Consider the following 8246-nt stretch of genomic DNA (forward strand, 5'->3'; position numbering starts at 1 on the left):
CTTGAAGAATATGTGGTTTCAATAAGACGGTGTCACAAGCCACACAACTCGAGCGAATATTGCTTTATTGCCAGAGACATTTCCTGGCCCCGCTGGAATTTGTTTATTCGGATAAACCCTTAACTCTTGAGCACTTAAAACCATCATTCGTCAAGTTATGACTGAGATTAGTGTCCGACCGAAGCTTCGGCTTCGGCTTCGGTTCGGCTGAAGTTCGGCCAAAAAAACAACATTCGGTCAAACCTTCGGCTTCGGCCATTTTAGGCCGAAGTTTTGGCCGAAGCCGAAGAATCTGTTTATTCGAGCATTGTAACAGGCGCCGAAAATAATTTAAATTTTTAAAATTTTTGAATAGGTATTTCAAAACACTTGTGTGCCATCATAGTAGTCATAGTAGGCGCCGCAGAATTTCAATTTTTGAATTTTGCCTGACACCTTTTGCAAATCGTTTGTGTTTAGTTTTGTTAAATCGTGGTTTCGGTTTGGTAAATAAATTTCAATAAAAATAATATTTGTATCCAATTGGAAAGGAAAATTCTTGACTTTTTTTAACCTTAGGCTTCGGCTTCGGCTTCGACCGAAGATTTTCTTTCAGCCTAATAATTCGGCTTCGGCTTCGGCTTCGGCTGAAAATCGACCTTCGGTCGGACACTAACTGAGATACCGCCCAATGTGTGTCAAAATTGTTCGAAATTACCTCAAGAGAATCGATGCTTGCAGAAACTCGCGCGGTGGTCATTTAAATGATTTAGTGTTTCATACATAATGTCAAGGATTAAACTTTATTATTAAATATAAATATAAACAAAAAAATATTTCATATATGTTTTATTTACGTTTGCTTTTGAAACCGCAAAATGGGTAACCCTTTACATCCACATAGAATCCAAATTCTATTCTATATTAAATACTAAAGCACTTTTCACATGAGAACTAATATTGGTCGGTTTTGACATTTCTTTCACATGATAGTTTTAAATTCGTCGCGAATCAACCAAAACAAGAATGATTTTTTTAGGTTAATTAGTACGTGCGATTATTTTATTCGTTGCGAGTGTGGATAATGTGGAACGCGAATAAAGTTTGACAGTTCGTATCAGCTACAATTTTTTTTCGCGACGAATAAATTTGGTTTCTTAAATTTATTAATACATGATATTGAAAAGTAAAAGTATGTATCATAGATCAAATAGAAACTTTATTGCTATCGTTTTGTTAAGAATTTGTGTGGAAATATGTCTTCAAACGTATATAAACTCACATTTTGTAATTCATTCGTCGTTCGTTGGTCGCGCTCATGTGAATACTGCTTAATACAATAAATATACAATGTGTGTCCACCTTAGAATCAATTGGAATTATATTTTTCGGACCTGGAAGCTGGAAGATTTTCAATAAAATATTCTCATTTCAATTGTGTTGTTTTGGTTTCATTCATAACAAAAAATTAAAATACTCCATTCGATGGAGTAACGACTAACGTTGTGTTGTTTCGCTGCCGCTTCTGATAATGTTTATTTATTATTTTGCATCTCTGGTTTATTTATATTTTTGTTTTCTTACTAGAAGCCGGTATTTATGTTTTGTTTTGAACGTTGAAATAAGTGCTTTTACTTTCATTCAGTGATATGTATGTATGTCACATAAAATTGACAAGCTTAAGGAGAAATGTACGTATTATTGCTGTGTCTGTATTTTATATTTTGCTTTTAATATTTTAACATGATTTAATTTGTATTGTTTTAGATTAAATCATTTAATTTCTGATTTTATTTTACAATTGCAGTTATACAATTCTATTCTGTATTTGCCGGAACATATGTAAATGGAAAATGGATTTCAAATTATATTCAAGAAACTTGTTGCATCAAAATTCAAAAAACTGCTTACTTCATTCGTATCTTCAAAGCGTGTATGGACATTTTATTGTAATTTGAGAAGTTTTTGCGAGTTCTTTTTCCCGGAATGAAAAATACAAAAATTGTAGAGGTAAGCAATTTCAGATTCTTTTCCCATTAAAACAATTCTTCATACAGTGGATGAAAAAAGTATTGGTAATTTCTTTGTTTTTTAACTTCCCATAGGAAGTTATTGTAATGGGTCCGATTTGTCAATTTTTTTTTCGTCGTTCATAGCTCAGAACCAGAAGAGATATCGATTTAAAATAAATTTTGTTAAACAGATAATAAAGCAGAAAGATGCAGAAAGGGTTCTCAAGAAAATTGCGTGGGTGGTTTTTTTACCATAGCAGTTTGAAAAAAAGGTGAACATTTTGGTTAACCCTAAATATCTTACGAACCAAAAACGCTAGAGACTTAAATTAAATTTTATATAATATATTGTAACGTGATATCAAAGAAGTATATTAAAAAAATCCATTCAACGGTTTTTTTTTATAAATCAAAAAAACTGAAAAAAAAATTTGTCAACTCCAAAATTTTACGACTAAAATATGATTTCATCTCCAAAACACTTTTGTGCAGCGAAGAATAATTTTTTTGGCATCTGATAAAGTTTTGAAAAAATCGAATTGACAATTGATTTTACAAAAAAATAACAAAAGTTGGTAAAAAATAATTTTCGAATCAAATATTTTTCAAAAATTTAAGACACATAGCTTCTTACTATTTTTTACTTATAGAAAAAATATTGTTTTTAAAATTCTGAAAAGTGTTGAGAAAATCGAATTGACAGTTTTTTTTACAAAAATTAAAAACCTAAAAAAAATTATAAAAGTTGGTAAAAATTGATTTTCGACTCAAATATCTTTTCAAAAATTGTAGATATTGACTTTAAACTACTTTTATCTTTCAACAAATATTGTTGTTAACATTCAGTAACATTTTGAAAAAAAACTCGAATTGACAGTTTTTGTACAAAAAATTAAAAACCTAAAAACAATTTAACAAAAGTTGGTAAAAATTGATTTTCGACTCAAATATCAGTTTGGTAAAAATTTACTTTCATTCAACAAAAATGGTGCAATCATTTAACTGCATTAAGATATACAATAAACAACGCAAAAAGGACGCATGTAAGCGCTATATTAATATTCGTTTTTTTTTGTTTTCTTTGCTGAGTTTGACATTTTCCACGATTACCAGTTTGTCTATTCAAGAGTACCGTTAAAATAAAGTGTTCACTAGACGTTCGAAGCGAAGGATCGAACCAAAGAAGCAGATGGGTCAACCAAAAAAGTTAACAACGAAAGAAGAACGGCTTATAGTAAGAAAAATTAAAGCAAATCCTCGTTTAAGTGCACCAAAAATTGTGCAAGAAGTTCTAATGGAATGCAAAAAGAAAATATCGTGTTGCCCGAAAAAGAGCCATTTATCAATATGCGCAAATGCAAATTCGGATCAAATTTGTGCGGGAACATAAAAATAAGTTTGCAACTGGTATGATGATGTAATATTTGCTGACGAGAGTAAGAACAACCTCTTTCTAACGGATCGGAGAGTTATGGTGTGGCGCAAGCCAAATGAAGAACTTAAAAGCAGGAACAAAAAGCCAACAGTGAAGCAGGAAGGCGGGGTTTGTGGGGTGCATTTCGGCAAGAAGCATGAGAAATTTAGTATATACATATATCCTAAAAGAAAATTTAACGCAAAGTGCTGAGAAAATGGGCATTTTAAGGAATTTGATATTTTATCAGGACAACGACCAGAAGCACAAGGTGCATGTTGTAAGAGAATGGCTTTTGTGTAATTGTCCAAAAGTTATCCAAACACCTCCCCAATCTTCAGACCTTAACCCAATCGAGAATTTGTGGGATGAATTAGACCGTCGAGTTCGCGAAAACCCTGTCTCGTCAATAAGTGCACTCAAGCAACAGCTTCAAGAAGAATGGAGCCAAAAAGGCATTGAATACCTTCAACCAATTATAAAAAATATGCCCAACCGACTGGACGGAGCTTTATCCAATCAAGGGTATCCAACAAAATATTAAAATCAATGGTATGAAAGATTAATTAAAAAGTTAATAAAAGTATGTAAAAAAAACGAAGTATTATTTTTTTGGTTATCGTATTCTTTTTTAATTTATTTTGTTAATTTGCTATTTTAATTAAAAAATGTCTGTATATTGAAATGATTAGATACAAAATATTTAAAAAAAAAACTGTTTTTTAACTTTTTTAAAGTTTGAAGTGAAAAGTGAAGTGATTTTATAAAAAGAATCAAAAAAACCGATTATTAATGGCACTCACTCAAATTTTTGATAGTCAAATTAACTATCACCGAGTTTTAGGTCTATGCAAGATGATTCAGCTCAATTCAACTCGATTGAACAATTTCAGATTAGAATTGTCACAATTCATTGTTGCTATGGTGAAATTTTAAAATGATTCCCACAAAACATCTAAATAAAAGTATCAAATTACTTTTTTACGAATTTTGCAAGCTTTGTCGGCCACAAGAATGTTTTTTTTTTTTTTTTAATAATGTGGCCAGGGACTGTATGTCTCAACATGCTATTTTAAAGGCAAATCAGTGGAAACGGCTTAACACACCTTAGTACACCCCATCGAACAGACGAACACTCCACATCACTACCATCTCTGAACGTAAAAGATTCGCTTGTAGAGTTTATTCATTTATTGCTTACTAGCAGAATAATAAACTTAAAATTGAGCAACTCTTCTGCTACAAGATTCTTTAGTAGAGGGAAATAACAAGGTTGTGTTCTGTCCCTTCTTCTCTTGAACCTGGTGGTAAATAAAATCCTAACTGGTCTGGATGCGGTGGGTTTCAAAGTGATTGCCTATGCGGATAACGTTGTTATAGCGGTTTCAGGAAAGCATGTTAACACGCTTAAGGAACTCTTACAAAATGCTGATCGTTGTGGACTGTGTCACACAAAAACAATTAAGTGTTATTTTCGAGGAAATTTATAATTCCAAAGCTTAACCCTGCTAAATTAAAGGTATCCCATTAAAGTTCTCAAACGAGGCTTAGTATCTGGGTCTTATTTTAGACAAAAAAACTAAATTGGAAACTAAATATTCAAGAAAGAGTCAAGTCAAAAAAGCTACGGTAGCTCTTTTCTCTTGCAAATAAGCTATTGGTAATAATTGAATTAGGCATTGATCGGTAAGCAGACCGATTTTGACTGAAATTAGGTCTCTTATTCCCCTTTTCCAATTTTTGTAGCGTGTTCCAGGCGGAACTTTTAGCAAAAAAGGCTTTTCCTGATTGAAAGAAACCTTATCAAGATCTGATATCCGTATTTTCTATAATAGCCAGACCGCTGTCAAATTATTAGACTCTGTCTCTTCCGAATCAATAACAGTACATAATTTTAAATCATCTCTAATGAAGATGGTACAATAGTTTAATTTTCACCTCTGCTGGGTGTCGTTCGATAGAGACATTCCAGGAAATTGTAAGACAGATGCACTCGCCAGAAATGGTACGGTAAAAATTCTACCTAATGGCTAATGCTGGCATACCAATTGCTACATGTAAACTATTGCAAGTTACTATGAAGGAGGCAAACATCAGTTGGAATAACATCACCAAGTGTAAGGTCACGAAAAACATTTAGCCTATACTAGATTGAAAGCGATCAAGGTACTTGCTATATCTAAGCAGATGACATATAACCTCGAAAGTCGGTGTCATAACCGGGCACTGTCTAATAGTAAAGTATACCACGCCGCAAACCGTGAAGTTGTATGGATGGATGTTCTTTACCTCCTCTGTTCATGCCCTGCTTTTGCTCAAAAACGCAAGAACCACCTACAAAATTCTTCTATAACGATCTTAACGATCTCAATCAAATTAAAATAATCAGCCTTTCACTCTTCGCAAGGGTCTAAAACTGATTTCATTGAGCTTAGAAGAAAGCTTCAAGATTCATGTGGTACCACAATGGGCCATTTAACTGGCCTTAGATCTAATAAAACTGAAGAAATCATAAAAGCTAATTGTTTCAATCTTTTTAATTTTTAATTTAATATCCACTGTAAGTGAAACAAAATTGAAACAAAAAAAGAGGCTGGGGTGTGACCCACACTGATAACTTTCCATCCCGTCTGTCGATTTGTCTTGCTTAAAAGTTTGTCTATTTTATTTTTTATAAAAAAACGGACTGTTGGATTTTTAAATAAAAATTACTGAATATTGAAAACAATATTTTCTGTGAAATAAAAAAAGTTTGAAGCCAATATTTTGAATTTTTGAAAAGCTATTTGCGTCGCAAGTAAATTTTTAACAAGTTTTAGTATTGTTTTTTTTTAGAGTTTTATTTTTTGAAAAAAAATGTCAATTCGATTTTTCTCAAAATGTTTTCTTTTTTTTTTAACATAATTAAAAACAATATTTCTTGTAAGCAAAAATTAGTTAGAAGCTATTATCTCAAATTTTTGAAAAGATATTTAAGTCGAAAATAATTTTTCACCAACTTTTGTTAATTTTTTTTTCGGTTTTTAATTTTTCGAAAAAAAACTGTCAATTGGTTTTTTTCAAAATTTTACTGAATGTTGACAATAATATTTTTTGAAAGATAAAGTAAATTAAAGCCAATAGCTCAAAGTTTTGAAAAGATATTTGAGTCGAAAATAAATTTTTACCAACTTATATTAATTTTCTTTAGGTTTTTATTTTTTGTAAAAAATACTGTCAATTCGATTTTTCTTAACATTTTTCAGAATGTTGAAAACAATATTTCTTATAAGATAAAATAAGTTTAAAGCCTAAATTTCAAGTTTTTGAAAAGAGATTTAAATCGATATTTAATTTTTACCAACTTTGAGTAATGTATTTTTTTAGTTTTTTATTTTTTATAAAAAAAACTGTCAATTCGATTTTTCTCAAAACTTTATCAGATGTCAAAAACATTATTCTTCGTTGCACAAAATTGTTTTGGAGATAAAATCATATTTTAGTCGTAAAATTTTGGAGGTGACGAATTTTTTTTTCATTTTTTTTTAATTTATAAAAAAAAACGATGAATGGATTTTTTGCAAAAAATATACTTATTTGATATCAAGTTACAATATAATATATAAAATTTAATTCAAGTCTAGCGTTTTTGGTTCTCAAGATATTTATGGTTAACCAAAATATTCACCTTTTTTTCAAAACTGCTATGATAAAAAAACCACCCACGCAATTTTCTTGAGAGCCCTTTCTGCATCTTTCTGCTTTATTATCTGTTTAACAAAATTTATTTTAAATGGATATCTCTTCTGGTTCTTGAGCTACGGACGACGACAAAAACGTCGCGAACGTACGTACACACGCACGCACAGGCATCTTTCTAAAAATATTTTATTTTGACTCTAGGGACCTTGAAACGTCGAAAAATGTCAAAATTTTCAATTTGACAAATCGGACCCATTACAATAACTTCCTATGGGAAGTTAAAAATAATGAGTTCAGTAATTCTATTTTATAATTTTGAATTTATTTATTTTTCAGATAATGGATAAAACGAAATGCTACTGTCATACAAAAATGTGTAAAGAAGAAAAACAAACTGATACAAGAATACATTCAAAATTCCGAAAATATAAAAATTATTGAAAATTTATCAAACTTAAAAAACCTATACAAAATTATGTTGGATTAGTACCTTACATGACATCGTTTTTAAAATCTTTCTTTATGGATATTTTTTTTATTCTATAACCCTAGGTATTCAAAGTGTTTTCAACCTAGAGTAATAACAGCCTTTTGTTTGTTTGTTCAAATCAAATCGAATCGAAAATTCAACTTCTTATTGTAATTTAAAAAGAATGAAATCAAAGAACAAACATTATTGTGTTAACTTGTATCTACAGTGTCAAGTGTGTTATTCCTGTACCCAACAATCATATATTATGTTAAAAACATGACACTCAAATTGGTTTTGAAATGTGCAACGGATATGATACCATATTTGCGAGTTTCTTCAAGGATAGGCTTTTCGATCCTGTTTTTTGGACACGCCTTCGCTCAGATATTAATGAAGAAAGAGAAAAGACAATTTTATTGTCTGAATATTGACAAAATATTGGAGAGAGAGTTTATGCTATCAACATCAGTTCGAGATATCAGAGGCAAAACATCTCATAACGCCTATTCCGGAATCAACATCTAACCCAATATTTCCTAATCTAATTTTACATAATCTTATAAATATGAAAGAGAAATCAGGTAAGTGGATATATTTATGTAAATGTTTGCCAAAAAATTTAAAAGAACAAGTGTATATATTTTCTTTGGAGGTATTATAATTTTCGGTAATTTTTTGACATAAACAA

The 8246-nt window shown here is 30.6% G+C and overlaps 1 long non-coding RNA gene across 1 annotated transcript; it reads left to right on the forward strand.

Annotated features, from left to right (window-relative positions):
• Positions 1 to 1480: 1480 nt before the first annotated feature.
• LOC129943303 (uncharacterized) lies at positions 1481 to 8001 on the forward strand. The gene is made up of 3 exons (XR_008781201.1): positions 1481 to 1670; positions 1787 to 1989; positions 7423 to 8001. It is a non-coding gene; the product is annotated as an uncharacterized LOC129943303 (long non-coding RNA).
• The last annotated feature ends 245 nt before the right edge of the window (positions 8002 to 8246 follow it).

This window comes from Eupeodes corollae, chromosome 1 (assembly GCF_945859685.1).
Source record: "Eupeodes corollae chromosome 1, idEupCoro1.1, whole genome shotgun sequence".
NCBI classification, from domain to species: Eukaryota; Metazoa; Arthropoda; class Insecta; order Diptera; family Syrphidae; genus Eupeodes; species Eupeodes corollae.